The following is a 17,265-nucleotide window of genomic DNA, read 5'->3' as shown; positions in this document are numbered from 1 at the left end:
TTCCTTCCTTCCTTCCTTCCTTCCTTCCTTCCTTCCTTCCTTCCTTCTTTCTATAGGTTTGGGGAGTCCTGGGGAGCAAATAGTTCGGCGTTATGCATGGTAAATTGAAGATACCTACCAGACATCCAAGTTGTAATGTTTAACGTACCCGACACTGGGGGGAGAGCCAAGAGCTGGTGAGTTGACGTGCGAGCCTGGGCACGACGCTGGGGGTGTGTAGTTGAGGCGGAGGGCGACAGCGCCCTGGCAGCCACGCCGCATGCAGCCGTTGGAGAAGGGGAGGAGCAGCCTACAGAGCTGCCAGAGGTGACGGAGGGTGTGTAGCCGGCGGGCAGCCGAGCCAGGAGGGGAGGAGAAGCCAGGCGCTGGGCGCTGTGGAAGCAGCGATGGTGGGGGAGGGGGTCTGCGCAGAGTGGGGTACAGGTGCCCGGCAGGAGGAATTAATGGAGATCCACAGCTTGCAAGGGTTTGCTAACAGGGAGGAGTGCAGCAATGGTCACGGGAGGTGGTGGGGGGGAGAAGGTTGTCGAAATAGGAGTTCTAGTGCGGGTCCTGTGCTCAAGGGGAAAACTGAGGCGGGAACTGGGGAGAACAGGGAGAACGCCCTGGGCAGGGATGGGCTGCGGTCACAGGAGCAGGGCCTGAAAGAACAGGCCAGTAGAGACCCCGATGGGAACATGGCACATTCTTCTCTGATCGCCTCGGCTTTCTTGGCGCAGCGGGAAGCAAGCTGGAGAGGAGAGAGAGGATGAGGACAGTCACCTGGGAGGGAGAGCGGGCGCTCTGCAGGGGCCGGTGGGGAGTGCGCTCCGCGTGAGGGGCACCGTCCAAGGAGGCAGGAGGCCCGTGCGCTCCAGGTGCACGGAGGGGCCTCCAGAGCTTTCCTCCCAAGGACACTGTCCCCCTCGTCCTGAGAGTTGAAAGCGCCGCAGGAAGGTCATAGAAATAGCTTTCACAGTCTCAGATCACCGTGAGGCCAACTTAACTCCATCTTCAATTTCCCAGATACTCACGGAGGGCTGCTGATTATCCGGCGCTGGTCTGCTAGCACGTGTCTCCTTAAAACTAGAAATTTAACAGTTAGATTAAAAACATGGCTGAATATTGCCAAATTAAATTGCTGAACATTTTTAACAACTTCAGAAGCACAACCATCATCTGTGAAGAGAATGTGTCTTGATCTGAAAATTGATGTTTTGCACATGAACCTATCCTTACTAAAGAGGCCTTTTTTTCCTGGAGAGACAGTCTCTTGAGTGAAGGCTTTTTAGAGGGTTAAATCCCACTAAATTCCTTTAAAGGCAGGTGTAAGAACTGACTGCGTCTCCTTAATCCCATGCAGCCGCCTCTGGACCCGTCTCTCTCAGCGGCTTGACCAAGGCCAGGCTATTGAACGCAGCCCATCTCGACCCCGGTCCTGGTACTGGGTCCCCCGCTTGTCCCCAGTGGCACCTGCCCCCATGCTGTTCTTCACTGACTCACTGACCCTGATCCATTGCCAGTTGGAACGAGTTCATGCTTTGGGGGGGGCTGCTGTGACCCAAATGGTTAACAGGACCGAGAGCTTGTTTTGCATCTGGAAGGGAAGGTGCTCCCTGGAGCTGGCTGAGCTCCGGTGAAGTGGCCGGGTCCTACCGCCCTCGGCGGCTTTGCTGTGGCCCCACCGAGTGCCAGCTTTCTGGCTTTCCTGTGCAGACACCCCGTGTCCTCCGAGGAGACGAGGAGATGGTCACGGCGCTGGTGGCTGGAGGGAGAAAGGGCCACCGCGGTGCGGGACACCTGAGGGTGTGGAAAGGAGTCCCGGCCACAACGAAGAGAAGCTCCCAGAACAGGAAACCTGGGCTGAATCCAGGGAATTCAGAAGATATAAGGGTGTTCTCTTTGGGGGGGTGGGGTAAAAAACTAGACAGTTTCTCTATACCTTAGATGTGTAAGATGTGAGGATGCCAGGAAAAAAGATAACTTTTGGACTTACAAGCTGTTCTTTTATTCAGACGTGTGACAGTTAAGAACCACATAGACTATAAATGTCCCCAAATCAGCCCAGGTGGTCTCCCAGCTTGGCCCAGACTGCTGCTGGCAATGTCTGGAGAGAAACAGCAGTGAGGGGACGTGTGATGGTCCCCCTCTCCTCCAAGCAGGCACATGGCCCCCCGTGCCTCAGTTTCCTCTTGTGGCACCAAGAGGAGATGCTCCCCATGTTTATCTCACCTACCAGAACGGAGCAGCCCTTGGGGATTTCCTAGAGAAAGTTCTTCTTGCTGTGTGTGGCACATTGCAGTCTAAACACTAGAAGGAAAACCATTCCAAGCATCGTTTCCATATTGATTAAATTACAGTTTTTCACAAAGGTGCATTGAACCCTAGGACCATGAAGACCTGACAACACAGTGCCATTTTATATCCTATTAAAGCCAAAAGGTGTCTTTATGCACCTTCCCTGGCGTCTTCACAAGGGGGAAACTGGAGCAGGGTTGGATTGGTTAAATTCGTGAGGCTGTTTTCTGTGTACACAATACAAAGCAGAAAATTGAAACAGAGGATTCCTGGAGGAGACACATTGTAGCAAGCTATGTAGCAGCACTATCTGTCCTTTATTAAGTCCAGACATGATGAAGAGCCCTGCTCCTCCTGGGGTGTGGACAAGTGGGTGTCTAGAACCCTCGCAGACAGCAATTCTCTTTATAAATAGCCGGGGCTGCTGGGCCCCAGCCCCCAGACAGCACTCGAGTGCCCGCAAATGTCACGCACAATGCAGCCAGGTATGAGTCACACGCGGGGCTGGGGAGGGGCCGAGACACAAAGCAATGTTCATCAATGGCAGCCCCACCTGAAAGCATGTTTGCAAAAACATCTTCACTTCCCACACTCCACTTTCCATTAGCAGAGAGCAGATGGAGCCCAGACACGGGGGTGCTGCACTCAGCCCAGGGAGGCTGCCGAGTGGGAGGCATTCTGGGAATTAGCAGGTGCTGGGCCCCCTCCTGACATTTGGGACACACACAATGCAGAGCACCCAGAGAATCTAAGTTACAGGGTGAAAAGGTCCTCCCTGCCTCCTCCTGATTAAATGATAAGCAGCTTCTGCGGCGGTAATTATCTGCTACTTGAGACGGGCTCGCTTTTCCTCCTGGGTGAGCCTTGGGAAGAACTTGGCTTCTCGGTGGAGAGGATTCTCAAGGGGACTGGGGGTTAATACTGAGACGAGGGATATCTGCCTCTTGCCAGGGATGTGATAAGTGAGAGAGGCAAAATAACACATACCCCCTAAAAAATACAAAATTGATAAGTCTAAGAAGAGTATCAGTAACTGATTGCACAATTGGATAAATCATTCCAAAGCTTTAGGCTCCTTATCGAGAACATGCACGTAATAGCACCACCCACTCCTGGGTTTTGTGACTATAACTCAAACCACACACAGCTGTTTGGAGATGTCTATGTTGAGCCAGCCACCTCCTCCTCCATCCCTAGTAGACATCCAGCATCTAGCATGGCAGGTGTGGGGTTGCTCAACTTTGGTTAAAATTTGGGAGCTGAAAGGGGCAGGAGAGGCCACCAAGGCTGACTTGGAAAGGCTTTGTCCTTATCACGTCACCACGAGTCCTGAGGTTGCCGGTCTGATGTTGGTCTGACAGCTCAACAGTATTAGGACCACTATCTACAATTCTCTTGAGCCTTCTTCCTGGCATAGAATGGCTGCTGCATCACCACCATCTACATGATATCCATTTTCAAGGCAGGAAGGAAGAAGCATGGCCAAGGGGGGAGGAAGATAAGGTTTGGAACTGGCAATTTCATACATCATACAAAACACCATGTCACTTGGCCACTCCAGTGGCCTCCATGGGGTGAGGTCCCACATTGTACTGGTGCCGTGGACCCCTAAGCTGTGTCCAGCAAGCAGCCTCATAGATGAGGCTGGTCTTGGGTGGCAATCTGGGCAGACCCCGAGCCAGAGGGCCCAGTTAGGGGAACCTGCATTGCTGAACCACAGAAACTGTAGGATAATACACCTGGTTGTTTTTAGCCACTATGTTGTGGGATAATTTCTGACACAGCGATGGATAGTTGATACAATGTCCTTTGGGAAGAGCCGTGGGTTTTGAGCCCGTGCTTGTGTTAGCCCCTTCCGCAGACAGGGGGATGCAGCAGGCTGTCTTTAGCCAGTGGGCTACCAGTTTTCCTTCTCAGTCACTGGAGGAAGAACATCATTCTCTGAAAAGAGACTCTTGCCTCAGCTAAGAAAGAAACATCCGTGAAATGTATCTGACAAGCTTGAACCACAGATCCCTGAATGCTCAGGAGAATGTGTCCCATTCTTGCTTTTGAAGATCAAAAGGCCAAGTGAAAACAGGGTCCCTTTGAGTTAGCATCTTGTTCTCATATGAGCCACCTGCTCCCCAGGGCCCCCAGCACTTGGACTACCTCTCACTCCCAGCTAAGACTGACCATCCTCATAAGAAAAGAGCCCCTTGGAGAACAATTTTGGCCTGACACCCTGCCGCTTCCCCCAAACCAGCCCTGCTCTGATTTCCTTCTCAAAATGACTGCAGATAAAACTGTTCTCATCATGAATTTAATAACTTGTGTCCCCTTTAATCAAGGATGCTAGGACCTCAGGTCACATGGCAGTCGGCTGTGTGCAGGGGTACAGATGGGCCCCTTTGGGCGTTCCTGGTAACAGGTTGACCATAGTTAGCACCACTGACCCCAGACTGAGGACAGCTGGGGACCCGCTCTGTGCTCCTAACTGAGATGGGCCCCTTGGTGTACACATTCTTCACTGTTCCTCTTTCTGTCTCTGCACAGCAGAGCCTGTCCAGAGGTGCTCGGGCAGCAGGTCTAGTTGTGTTAAGAATCTTTATTTGCAAGTAATACAACAATTCCAGCCAGTTTAAGTGAAAGGGAACGTGTTTTAAGGACGTGGCTCTTCCCTGAAGCAGAGCGCAGCAAGAGCATCAGTCGCGCACGCTGCCACCACCAGACAACACCCTCTCCTCTGTCCTCTGCCCTTCTCCTCATTTCCTTCCTCTGTGTCCCCAGCTTCCGTGTGTGTCTCCTGTCTTGTCTCTCGGTGCCGACTGCAAGCCCCAGAAGTGAGCCAGCTGGGGGGTGTGAGTCGGTGTCCCCTCTGGTACCTCAGGTGCTTCCAGGGCTTGGGGTCACCTGGTGCCACCTGGTACCGGGGCTCTTGGGACCCAAGACTTGGCATCATTACAAAGGCCTAGAGGATCATGGCCAGCAATTAATTTCCACATCTTCAGCAGTTGACTCTCCACTTCTTGAGAGCAATCAGGAAGAGGGAGAGGTAAGTTGAGAAAAAGCAAAAGGCTAACCCAAGCCAGGGAGTAGACTGACTCCCTCAGTGAGGACCCTGGGAAGGCAGAGGGTGCCGGTCGCCTCGACCCTGTTTGGTGCCTGGGGCCATGCAAGGGATACGGCCTTGTCTTTCTCATGTTGCAGCCACATACAGACATCTCTAATTATCTGTGTTTTACAAAAACTTTTTTACTGGATTTTGCCCTCCCTCCACTCCCTCCACCTGAGCTAGATTTTGCTTGTGTTACATACTAGGATTCGTTTATTGTTCTCCTATGAAAAACAGACCTTGTTTTGAATAAAGCCGTGTGTTGCGCTATTTCCCAAGAGAACCATGGCAAATTCTTGGTACACGAGGAGCCCTGCCTTTGCCCACTCTGGGTTCTGTGCACCGCCCCCCACCTGCCGTCCACCAGGCCAGACTCTGCACCACTGCCCCAGGGAGCTTCCTCCAGCAACCCCAGGGACGGTGGGTCTTCCACTCCGGGCTAAGACGCTCATCATTTCATGCTATACTGGGGTCTCTCTTAGCTTTTCATGGACTTTGTAAAACAAATGGGATAAATATGAGCCAAATTGACCTCAAGAGCTAACAAACTCTGTTTTAGAGAAAAAAATGGGAAGTTACCATTCCTTACTTCAGTCCATGGAAGTACTGAGCATTATTTGAGAAAAAAGTTTATTAAAAGGATGAGGAGAATATATCCACCCCTGTAAAACAGAGGAAATCTAGCCACATACGTAACAGTTCTAAGTGTATTAACCTGTCACAGAAGATGCCCATGAAGATGGGCATCAAGTCAGGCCGGGGAAGGGACCCAGAGACCAGGGGCGCTGGCCGTGGTCCTGACGCGGGACTGGCTCTCCATTCACCAGCTCTGCAGCTCCATCCCTTGTCACCCCCTCAGGTGTCCCCTGTGAAGAAGCCGCAGTGTTGATTGAGGTTTGCCCCAGAAAGTCTTCATTTCAGCTCCCACCACCCCAGGGTAACGGTTTTTCCATGTGTCCAGGGAGCCACGACAGAGCAAGTTTGGAAGAGAGTACAGAAGCTGGACCCTTTGTAAAGTGCACATGTCCCTGCCCATGAGGACCCTCTGCTAAGATGCTTTGGTACATCTGCACCTGCTACCTGCCCTGCGTCAGAGTTCAGGGCGGTAAATCCCTGACTCTACCACCGGGAGATTTGCTGTCACCTCAGTGTGTCCTGCCTCCCCTGTACCCTGCATCCTGAGAAGTGGATGATTCATGTGTGGCATCTAGACTAAATCTTGATTAATCTAACATGTGGTATCCCTGAATACCTCCTTGTCTTATCTTATTTTAGGCAGGATGGTTCCTGTGTTAGAAGCAAACATAAATATGCCCTCCGGCCCCAGGAAGTCCCAAAACCTAAAGGAAGATCGCAAGGTCACCTTGGGAACCGTGGCTTCCAGTGTCCTCACCCTCTTTGTTCTCTGGCACATGGGAAGGGTGGAGGGGCCCAGGCCATGACTCACAAGCCAGCTGGTGGTGGTCAGACCAGGGCGGAGGGGGAGGACCGGGCCCGCTTATTTCAGGGATTCCTAAAACACAACAGAAGAGCTCTCCCCTCAGACTCCTCCCAGCTGCGGCCAGAGCAGATGAGCAACCCAACAGAACTGGAAAGTAGAAGAAATAAGGCTTTAGCTTCCCTGCAGACCCCCTGCCATGTATCCCAGTTCTTATTAGTCACAGCAGCGGTATTCTGTAAAGTCACCGTGAACTCTCAGCTACCGAAGACAGAGCCATCGCTCCTGGGGACACAGCGTCAAGTTCCAGCGAGCCCCTGGTCACAACATTTTCATAAACGCCCAGCACATAATGTCACTTTGTGTATGTTTCTATTTAAAGACACCGTATTTAAGCATATTGTTGATTCTTGAACATGGAGCTCCCGGCCAACAGCCTTGTTAACTTGTGCCTGAGGGAGGCTCATCCACGGCATGGCTCTCCCACACGCGGGGACAGGGCCATGGAAGGACCCTCCCAGTCCCTCCCGGTCCCTCCCGCATGCGGCAATGGGGCCACGGCACGCCCCCCCCCACGCGGGGACAGTAGACAGCACCTCAGTACTATGGTTAGGGTCCACTTAAAACAGGGAAGTGACCCACGAAAAGCACAAAAATTGGAATATGTGGCCCTAAAGGCCACAAAAAGGATGCTCGCTATGGTGTGGGATCTGAACCAAGAAGGCAGAGCGTTGCCTGTTAGACCTCAGCTGGGAACGTGTGCATCAGGTGACTCAGATGGCTCACCACTCCGCACACGACAGCGAATGACCGCAGAAGCACTGTGACGAATGACGCTGGGGTTACGGTGAATTTTAACCAGTGGCAGATTTGCACGCACAGAATCTGTGGATACTGAGGATTCGCTGTATCTAATCCCCAGGGTGCAGAGGGAGTTCTCTGCATTGGCAGGCAGCAGCGCAGAGCGTTTAAGGGACGAGGCTCCGTGATGTTGGGAAAGTAAGTTCACCTGTCTGTGCACCAGTGTCATCGTCCGTAAAGTGGGACTCGTTCATGGGGTTCCACAGCACGGGGTTGTGGTGAGGTCGGGTGCGTCGTGCATACGAAGCATGTCTGGCCGGCACTTCAGTAAAATCAGGTGCTGGTGTCACTGCTGAGCTCTTACTGTCGCCCCCCTGCAAACGTGAAGTCTGTGGGAAGGAGGGAGCCACCCGCTGCATGTCCAGGACCCTACCATGCCGAGGTAGGCATCTGCCGGTGCCCACATGCATCATAGTGTTGCTGGGGTTGCCCGTTCAGTGCAGGCACAAAGAAAACTGCTCTACTTCTTATTTAATCTATAAATTTTCAGGCTGAAATGTTTCCTGTTTGAGATCTGAACTAAATATAGAGAGCCCGTGTCTAAATTTGGTAGGATGAATCTCTCTATTCAGCTCTGGGTCTTGTGGCTGTCACCCACCGAGGTTTAATGGCGCAGACCCTTTGATGTGAGCTGAAATACACTGCCCTCTCTCAGGGCTCGAGTCTGGGAACAGGAAGGAGAAAAAAGGCCTGGACACCGTCTGTGAAGAGGAGAGGGAGAGAGTGCCGAGCGGGACAGGGAGGGGTCTCTTACCTGATAGCTTACTCTTCTGAGGAAACGTGTGACCCACACTGGGAAACAGTACAAACCAAGGAACCAAAAACAACTGTGTGTATTTGGTGGGAAGACAACACAGGCTAGCAAAACTCTTTGATTCTCTCTGGTAAGAAATGGAAATTAAGAATAATTTAATAAACACCCCGAGGTAAACCATTAGCCTTGGGGGGGGGGCGGGGACTAATAATACAGTCATTAGAAATACTTATCTATACGATAATATATATAAATATATACGATAATAAAAATAATTTAAAAAGGAGGGGCGCCTGGGTGGCTCAGTCAGTTGAGCATCCGACTCTTGATTTTGGCTTAGGTCATGATCTCAGGGGCGTGGGATCGAACCTCACGTTGGGCTCTGTACTCAGCACAGAGTCTGCTTGAGATTCTCTCTCTCCCTCTCCCTCTGCCCCTCCCCCTGATCACTCTCTCTCTCTCTTTCTCACCCTCTCTCAAATAAATAAATAAAATATTTAAAAAACAAGACAAAATGGTGCCTGGGTGGCTCAGTTGGTTAAGCGACTGCCTTCAGCTCAGGTCATGATCCTGGAGTCCCGGGATCAAGTCCCGCGTTGGGCTTCCTGCTCAGCGGGGAGTCTGCTTCTTCCTCTGACCCTCCCCCCTCTCATGCTCTCTCTCTCTCTCTCTCTCTCTCTCTCATTCTCTCTATCAAATAAATAAAATCTTAAAAAAAAACACAAAAAACAAAAAAAAAGGAGAAGAAATGCAAAGCTGGTATGCATTTCCATGCAGACTGGTATGATGGTCTGCAGGAACCCAACTCTTCAGATGTCTGCTTTACCATCCCTGGGGTTTGGCCTTGCTGTCGCAGTCCAAAATGGCTGCTGGTGCTCCGACCATCAAACCCATGTTCCAAGCAGCAGGTTGGAGGGGGGATAGAAAAAAGGCATACTCCTTCCCTTTCAAAGAGACTACACAGAAGTCTTATGAGACACATAACCTCTGCCTACGTTTCATTGGAAAAACTTTGGTCATGTGGCCACACAGTTGCAAGGGAGTCTGGGAAATACTGCAACACTGTGCCCAGCCAAAAATCCTGGTTCAGTTAATTTTCAGTTAAGAGGGAAAGTGGAGATCTGGGAGATAACTTTCAGCCTCTTCTCCCAGAAGAACCCCTAGCCAGGTGACATATTTCATGGCCCGCATCATTGAATAGGAGTCTTTGTGGGCGGAACACAGGAGTGTGGCTGTCAGAAGGGTCTCTTTGGTGATGCCGTCTAGGTAAATCAAAGACCAAAATGGTGCAGTGAAACAGTGAGGTGATTGGCCAAACTCACAGGATGTTAAATTAATGTCATGCAAGCTGATAGGACGGCATCGGGAGGAGACTGGCCTGTTACCAAATTGTCGGCAGGAAAATCACTCACCAGGAGTGATCGCTGAGCTGCCCGGAGAGGCCGTCCTACCCGTCCTCTGAGTGTGGGCCCTCCAAGCCTGCCCTGCAGAGGGGTGTGCGGGCGGTGTGGTGCGCGCCCACTGTGCGCCTCTGTGGCCTTCACAGATGAGCCGGGAGCGAGGTGTGGAGAGCACTGGGAAAGCAAAGTGTTTTTCTGGAGTTGGCAGGAAGGGCTGTGTCCAAACTCAGTGGGAAGGATGAAGGAAAAGGGGGGGTGGCGTGTAGGGCACCCGAGCACCGGAGAGGGGCAAGCACACCCCCTGAGCCATAAACCCCGACGCCATGCTCCCAGCAGCTCTAAGACTGGGTACTCTGGATCAGGAGAGCTGACACGTAGGGACAGATAGCAAATGTGGCCGAAGCCGAAGACCGTTTATCTGGGCTCTGTTAAAGTGCCCCACTCCTTGCACCTGCTGTCCTGAAATTTGCAGATTTTCTTTGAATCCCCATCTGGACATAATCATCACCAAGGTTGTGGAAAGTTAATTAGGGTGAAGAAATGGCCACTGCTCACACCCTTCCCTGCCACCCGGGCCTGGTGACTGAGTCTGTGGGGAGCAGCCTAGCTCAGAGCGAATCGCCAGTTACTGGCCTGGCGATGGCATCTCCTTAAAGTGCCGCTCGTTGAGTCAATCGACCATTTAAAACAAGCAAATGGAAGAAGACAGACCCTTCCTCCAGTAATCTTCCACTAGGGGCCGGCTGTTTGCCGTCAGCATTCCCGGCACTGGGGAAATAGAGACGATATGAAGATCAGTTAGACTTGTTTCCAGTGCTCCAAAACGTATAGTTTTGAGAAATAGATACTCAAGAAATACAAGAAAGCAGGAAAAGAGACAGAGGGAAGAAATCCTGAAGGGGTGGGGCTGAGCACGGAAGTGCCTCGTGTGGATTCCACATCAGATACTGCCTTCCTTCCTGTGCAACCCTCCTGTTTTAGGGGATGGAGGGTTCTCTCCTCCCTGTTGTACCCACCGCCTCCAGCATCCAAGCATCCTTGTCAGAGGCATCTCCTGAGTGTGCAACATACACAAGCAAATAAGTACTTTTGTATTCTTTCCTCTGCGTGGGCACACAAGGGGCAGGACATTGTAACACACTGTGTCTTGCCTGGATCTGTATCTCAAAGCCTAACAGGGCAGGATCCAGGAGAGACTTTTTATTCTCTTCCATGATGACAGATTAATTCCCTTGGATGAATGAACTATAATTTGTTTAACCAACTCTCTACTCATGACTGAGTTTTCTAATATTTTGAAATAAAAATAATGAATACCATGCATTCGTGAGGGACACATTTCTAAGAGTGAAATTGCCTTTAGAAGTTTACAACCATTTTTTAACTCGTAATGTGTATTGCAAAATTGTCCTCTATAGAGGTTGTACGGGGAGATACTCCCAGCAGACTGTAAAGAGTTCTTGTCTCTCCACGCCCTGGTCAGTATCTTTCCAACCCAAGGGGGGCAAGGATACATAATTTTAGCCATAATTAGCCCTTTGCTGAGTGAGGCTGAGCATCTTCTCAAATGGTGAGAATTTATGTTTCTGTGACCTGATGACCCATGGACACTGAACATACCCATTGAACTGGAAATCTTTATTTTCTAATTGATTTATAAGAAGAGGTCTTATATTTTAAGGAAATGAACTGGTCTGTGACAGAAGTTGCAAACATGGCTTCGAGTTGCTCCTTTGTCTTCTCATTCTGTTCTCGGGTCAGGGATGCCCCTCACAGGTGTCGTTGACGGTAAACCGAGGTTGCTCAGTCTTTTCTTTCACCAGATTTGGTCAGTTACAAAGACCTTCTTGCTTTGATATTGTCCTTTAAAAAATGTCCTATTAGTTTTATGATTTCATATATTATGTCCAAGCTTTTGATCTACTTAAAATTTAACCTGGTCAAAGGTGGGACTGCGGGCTACCCAGTTGTTTCCACACTGGTTAAAATCCATCTTTCTCTCCCCCATTTGAAATGTCACCTTTATCAGATGCCAAATTTCTGTGCATATTTGGGTCTATTTCTAGATTTTCAAAACCATCGTGGATCTGTCTATTCAGATACTAATGCTGCAGTATTTACTTACTGTCTTTATGACGCACTTGTCTGCTAGGACTGATTACCCCTATTCCCTTTCTAAAAAATGATATTATTAGCCATTCTTAGGTATTTATTTTAACATATGAATCTAGCATATCTTGTTCTCCCCCCATCCAAGAAGAAGGAGGAGGAGGAGAATCCTTTAGTGGGTTTTTACTGGAATAGCATTAAATGTATAGATTAACTTAGAAAGAAGGCCCATCTCTGTGACTTGGGCATCGAATCATGTAAAACAAAGTACTTCACTTTTCATTTGCTCAAGCTTGCGTTATGCCTTCAGGAGATTCCAAGTTTTCCTGTGACCTCTTCCCGCGGGTTTCGGCATTCTTGCTGCTCTAAGTGGGGCCTCTTCCATATTTCTTCCAACCGGTCTTTGTGGGCTCTGCCTCTAGGCTGCTGCCCGCCGGGGCGGTTGGTGGATTGTCATCCCAGACCTTAAAAACAATGAGAAATCTGCCATCTTTTACTCTTGTGCATTTTCTGACCTCTTGAGGGTTTGAGGGACGAAGTTGCCCACACAAACTCCTTCCCTCTCGGGCTGCAGATCCCTGCCCCCCCAGCTGAAGTGTTTTCGTCTTTGTCGTGGTTCTAACGAGGCAGTGCCCCGCTCCGAAAGCTCCACGACACCCGTCTGTCAACTTCCGCGCCCTCTGGCCTGAACAAACGATGCTCGCACAGCTACTCTTAGAACCTCTTCTCCGTAGCGGGCAAGGGGCTAGCGTCACCATAATCTCCTTTTAAAGGAGAAACGGGAATTTGCCTCCTGAAAGTGACTTCGTGGCACTTAACCCAGTCTTTGGTCTCCACTCTGCAGGCCCTGCCCGCCACCACGTGCCGCCCAGCGCAGTGTCGAGCCCGGTGGACCCGACTAGGCTGCAGCCCGGCCGCCCCTCCGCCTCACTCGAAGCTGGTCTTGGAGGCACGAGGAGCCGAGAACCACCTTCGTCGAGAAACGCCATCAAGAAACAAATGCATTTCCTCTGGTCACCATCAGTGCACGCGCGATGCGGGTGCCGTGCACCCGCATCCGGGACGTCTGCGCCCGACCCGAGGTCCCTGCCTGTTTCGGACTCAAGGCCAATTGTGGGATGAGGCTGCTTCTGTCTGAGTGGGCCCCATGCCCTCCAGGAGCCCTGCTTTCTCTCATTCTCACGCCGAGCTCACCACACTGAGTCGCCGGTCTGAGAAGACCTTTCATTGCGCAGGGCGCCACGAGACCTGTCCCTGGGATGCACCGCAAGGGCAGGCTACCTGGCCACCCTCCGCCTTTAGTCTCTGGCGGTGTTTTCCTTTTCTTTCCCCTTGTTTATTCAGGAATGCAGAAGCAGAACGGACTGATCAGACTCTGCCTTGAAAGCATTAATAGGTTAAAAGCAAAACCAAATCAAAAGCTCATCCAGGTGTTGTTTTCAGTGGAGAGGACACTCCTCCCTCCCGCAGGGGCCTCTCCTACGCCTCCCGGAGGACCCGAAGCACCCAAAGCACCCGAAGCACTCCATACACACCCGCTGCCCCAGACGCCCAATCCCTGCTAAGGCACCTTCGGCCTCTGTCATGTTTCCATGAAGGAAAATAGGAAGGGGGATAAGGAAGCAGCTCACGACGCCTGAGGGTTACGTTTGCTGAAGCCAGTCTGGCCTCCTTCAGGACGGAATGCAGATCGAAAGTCACCATTTTAGAACAAAATGACAAACGTATAAATAACCAGGTTACTATAAACCAGGAGACTCCAGGTTACTAGTGGCCGTTTTTGTAAGGAAGGTGTTCTTCTCCCAGTGCGATTCCGGTCTGCAGAACAACATCTGTGTAACGGACATGGGGACAGAGGCTGAGGGAAATGTCTCCCCAAAATGCTGGTAGAGCGAGAGCAGTTCTGTGGGGAGGTGAACGCAGGCCCGCAGCCCTCAGGAAGCTCCGGTGACAGACAGACGCATAAGGGCTTTGGGGGGCAAGACGCCCCGAGGACACCATGTTATTTCGGGGTCTGGAGTGTCCACAGAGAATGACCGGGAGGGAATCCAAAACACACCGAGTTGGAAGATCAAGGACCTGTTTGCACAAAATGGGTGGTGTTCAAAGAAACAAACGTCATCTAGATGTGTTGGCTGCTACTTGGTGTGAAATTTCCAGGGCAGCTGCACGGTGGGGGGATGTGACGAACGGGATGCCCAGAGCCGCACCCGGCGCCTGCCCCTGAGAACCGGGACCAGCAGCTGGACTCACCCTTTATGCACGGGCTCCCAGTCTGCTGCCAGACCTTCACAGGGCCTTCGGTGCCTGAAGGAGGCGTCCTTGAGCATATTTTGTGATTCATTTCTTCTCGCGTTATCCAGGCTAATTTCTTTGGGTTTGAGGGGTGAGAACAGGTGCACTCCCTGAAGAAGGCCAGGTCCTTCCTTTCATTGCTTCCTAGACAGTCTGATCCTTTAGGGTGCCTCTTCCCTCTTGCTAAAATCCAGAAGAAATAGAAAAAAAAACCGTCTCTACCAGGCCAGTGACTAACGTAGCTGAGTTTTGCTGGCTTCCTTATCAACCTGTCCACCCCAGGAACAATTAACCCTGGATCAACATATCAATTAAGGTCGATTTGGGTTTGGATTACAAATTGCAATCATCTGAGAGACCAGGCGTGCATTTGGTAGCGGAGACGGTACTCTGCAGCTGAGGACTGACGGACAAGCCAGAGCCCCGCCTGAGCGCCACCTCCGTCCATCTGTCCGTCTGTCCGTAAGTACGAACACACGCTCTAGCTCCCCTGGGAGATGGGCTTTCGATGGTGCTGCAGTCTCGGGCAGGCCGTGTGACACGCTGCTTACCTAGGGCAGTCCCATGTGTTCACATGTGTGTGGGGGGGGCGGTCGTCTCCAGAATTCACAGAAGGTCACCGCCGTCTTTCTATCCCTGGAATGTCCTAATTTTTCAGACGAGGAGACCTAGATTCACAACGGACTTGCGCGGGGGTGTGCGATCTGGTGGAGGCGAATAGCGTCTCATATTTTTGTTTCATGATAAAAAATGGGTGAGGCGTCTGGAAAATAAGTAAAAGAACCATTGGAATTAGGACAGACTGGGTCCTAAAAAAGAAAAAGGTCAGCAGCGAGTCCAATAGAGAATGAAGAGCTTGAGCGCATCCGGGAATACCACGGGGAGGAGGCCAGGAGGCTCTGTGTGCTCCGCGGGGGCTCCAACCGCAGGGGGGATGGGCAGGGCCACCGGGCACGACAGCGCTCCTGAGAGGGTAGGGAAAGAGGCGTGTAAACCAGACTGACGGCTTTGACCTGCAAAGGACGGATACGGCAGGCAAGGGCCGGCCCCACGGCGGGCTGCAGGGCTCCTGGCGCCGGTGGTTTGAGGAGTGGGAAGACCAGGCTGGACCCGCAGCCCAGCTCTGCTCAGGAATCTTCTGGCGGGCCCAGCGCTGGGGGCCCCATGGCAGGGAAGGCACCTCTCCATGAGCTTCCACCCCGCAAATGGCCCAGAGTCACAGGTGAGGGAAAACCCCGGGGACCTGAGAACTGGCCATTATTTTTCCGTTCTATGAGTTCCTGTTCAGTTGATGAAATATTTTAAAATATGAAGCAGCTATTTTTCAATAAAGTGATGATTCCCAGTGCACGCAAGGTTGCAGGAAAACTGGTACTTTCATACATTGTTGAGGGCGTGAACATTTTTAGAAAGGGATTTGCCATGTATTTTATGTGTCACCAAAATGACCTTTGACCTACAGATTCCACCCTTAGGAATTTTCTCCTAAGGAAAAAAGCCAAATAACATAATGAAAATATACATGGTAACTCATTTGCAATAGATAAAGATTGGGGGGGGGGGAGAAGAAGTAATAGGGGAATAATTTTATCAATTATGGTACATAAGTCTGTTGGGAATTTTTTGAAACTATTTAACAATATGGAAATTTCTAATGACTATAAAATGACCAATGCAAGATATAGGTATGGATTATACACTTGGATTAGTTAGATAAGAAAAAAAAGTAATTTATGCAAAAAGGAAAACTGAAAAGGAATAAACCTCTTTCTTCATCTTATAATCCGATGGAATGATATTTTCTTGTAATTCTCAATATATTTTGATTTGTATTTAGCCTCTTATTTTATATTTTCTATGTGTTCCACCTTGTGGTAGGCAGAATTCTCAGTGTCCCCCAAGACTCCCCCTGTGAACACCCCTGTAGACGTGTGAGTGGGTGAGGTTGCCTCATACGAGGCCCCGTCTCAGCAGAGAGGTCCTCCACTGGCCCTGGGGAGGGGGCTGCCGCCTGCAGGCCCCCGCGGAGGAGATCTGAGGGCGGCTCCCGGCCCACGGACAGTGGGGCTTCAGTCCCAGAACCTCACTGACCTTCGTTCTCCCCACGACCCACAGCTGGCAAGAGGCCCAGCCTCATGATTTCAGCCTGCTGGGACCCGAGCGGAGGACCCCGCTTGCCCACATCCAGACCCCTGACCCACAGAACCTGTGAGAAGGAGGGGTGTGTGTGATTTAAGGAACCAAGTTCGTGGTGATTTGTCCGGCGGCATTACGATAAGAATACACACCTGTCTTAGGTTTCTTTTTATTTCCTTACTTGGATTGCTTTAGATTTATCGTATTTTTTTCTGATGTTTATTTGTCTTCCTCTCCTAATTTGGTCGTTACCAGTTCTGTTTCTGTTTAAGTAGTTGTCATGGCTATTAACACGGGAATAATTAACTTACGGAAGTCGGGACTGGCCAGTGGCTGCCCCCTCTGTGGACACCTTTACCACGGAGAGCACATTAACTAACGGCCTCCCTGCCACCCTGCTTTGGGGGCTGTCGCTGATTTCATCACGACCTGGAGACGTTGACTATTTTCCTTTTAAACTCCTCACACGTAATTCCTGTTTTATACAGTCAGTGTTCACTGGGATTTCCCCACATATTTACGCGGTTTTGTGTCCTCTGTCCCATTTTCTATCCCAGACCAGGTAACTGGGATCCCACTCCTGCTAGGTGACGTCAGACCGTCTGTTTACACTTTCCTGAAAGTGCCTCTGCTTTCCCTCTGTGCCCAAAAGGTGGTTTGGCTGGGCGGGCGGAGTGTCTGAGGTTGACGGTTACCTGCTCTCAGGACGTTCCAGCTAGAATTCCAGTTTCCCGATTTGCGCTCTTGCTGATGGGTTAGCTGTCAGTCACTCCTGTGAGGGCTGTCTGTCCTTTCTCACTGGGGGCTTCCGACCTTCTCCTGTGTTTGTCCTCCCACTGTTGCTTTGGCATGCTGAGTCTACGTGTGAATTTCTTTTCTGTATTATGCTGTGAATCACGGG

General features: G+C 50.9%; 1 long non-coding RNA gene across 3 annotated transcripts in view; it reads left to right on the top strand.

The window, feature by feature from the left end:
* LOC116631457 overlaps window positions 1–17,265 on the top strand; it is a 636,051-nt gene that overhangs the window by 365,281 nt on the left and 253,505 nt on the right. For all 3 annotated transcript variants that reach the window (XR_004299177.1, XR_004299176.1, XR_004299175.1), the window contains exon 4: window positions 12,778–14,690. This is a non-coding gene — a long non-coding RNA (uncharacterized LOC116631457). The remainder of the gene's footprint in view (window positions 1–12,777; window positions 14,691–17,265) is intronic.

This window comes from Phoca vitulina, unplaced genomic scaffold (genome assembly GCF_004348235.1).
Source record: "Phoca vitulina isolate PV1807 unplaced genomic scaffold, GSC_HSeal_1.0 scaffold5, whole genome shotgun sequence".
Classification (NCBI taxonomy): Eukaryota; Metazoa; Chordata; class Mammalia; order Carnivora; family Phocidae; genus Phoca; species Phoca vitulina.
The sequence above is the reverse complement of the archived record's forward strand: the minus strand, read 5'-3'. Positions and strand labels throughout refer to the sequence as shown.